This window comes from Austrofundulus limnaeus, unplaced genomic scaffold (genome assembly GCF_001266775.1).
Source record: "Austrofundulus limnaeus strain Quisiro unplaced genomic scaffold, Austrofundulus_limnaeus-1.0 Scaffold109, whole genome shotgun sequence".
Lineage (NCBI taxonomy): Eukaryota > Metazoa > Chordata > Actinopteri > Cyprinodontiformes > Rivulidae > Austrofundulus > Austrofundulus limnaeus.
In genome coordinates this window covers 1,032,028-1,033,461 of record NW_013952511.1, presented here as the reverse complement: position 1 = coordinate 1,033,461, position 1,434 = coordinate 1,032,028, and positions in this window count along the sequence as shown.

Sequence of the window (1,434 nt, the reverse complement as noted above, 5' to 3'; positions counted from 1 at the left end):
TGACTCCCTGACCTCCATCCATGTGAGTGGACAGGAGGGGGGTGCACACACACACACACACACACACACACACACACACACACACACACACACACAAAAGGGCAGAGACTGTAAAACATAAAGGTCTTTGTACTCTAATCATTCTGTCTATCTTCAATTCATAGAGGTCATCTAGAAGTCACAACATCTCATTGATGTTTACAGCCAGTCAGTTCTCAATAAACACATCTTGTTCCCTCTTGTTCTCAACCTACAAAGGTTAACCAAAACCCTGAATTCCCATCTATCCACTCGTCAGTATGTGGATAAATTCACGTTCACACTCGAGACACGCTGATTCTCACACAGAGACGCCGTGAGAACTGTTGTTTCAGCTGAGGACGAGGAGACGAAGTTCAGAAAGGTCTTATGTCCTGCAAGAAGAGGAAATGTTTTACTTTTTTTTCTGACAAACAAACATGAATATTCACGGTCTTTGGACCATAAGGACATCTAAGTGTGTTGGATACACCTGCACTTGTAAGCATTGTTTTTTTATCCCTATTTAATGAAAATGTGCTGCCATTAAACCATCAATGAAAGTGAAATTRATATTTTTGCAGCGTCACTGCTGTCTTTGAAAACAATGAAGAAATCTGGCAGGTTGAAAGAACTCTGAAGAGATGAGTCACCATGGAACAATGAGGTAAATTTTATGTCCTTTTTTAGGGGGGAAAGGATGATTTATTTTTGGATAGATTAAATATTACAGAAATATAATTTTACCAGGAAACTTGTCTGGGCTACTGTTTAGAACCAAACAGGGTTGAAGCTCCTCCTTGACATCTGAAACAAAAATGCTTGCGGGGGCTGGAGGGGTGTTGTGCAAAATGGACTTTTTCGATCGTTGTCTTATTTTATAAATTTGTTTCCTCATCGAAAACATACCCAGAGTGTTGCTTTGACCCATTTTTTCAGGTTTGAGAAATCCTTGTGGTGGCCATGTGGAGCTGCCCAAATGCTTGCTGGTACAAAGCACCACCTCTTTGTACAAAGCTCCTCCCTGGAGCTCAGTCTGCTCCACTGAGCACCCCTCCCCTGAAGATTTTTTGTGAAGATGTGCTAAAGTGGGAGTGTCAGAAACGGTAGCATGTTCTTAAAGAGACAGAGACCAATTTCAAGGCATTTAAAACTGAAGATAACACGGTTACTTGAATGTGGTATAGACATATAATTATGTAACCCCCCCATCATTCAGTTGAAGTCTTTATAAAGTGGAACTACAATGCTTTGGTTTGAATTCCTCCCTATTTTAACTTTACCAGCCTCTCTTTCACCACTTCTCTGCTGTGTGTCTCAAAGCATTTTGTTTTGTTACTGTTCCTTTTAGACACTTCAAGCCCCGCCCCCCTCTGGCTTCCAGCAGACCAGTCCTCTCTGGTGTGTGTGTGTGTG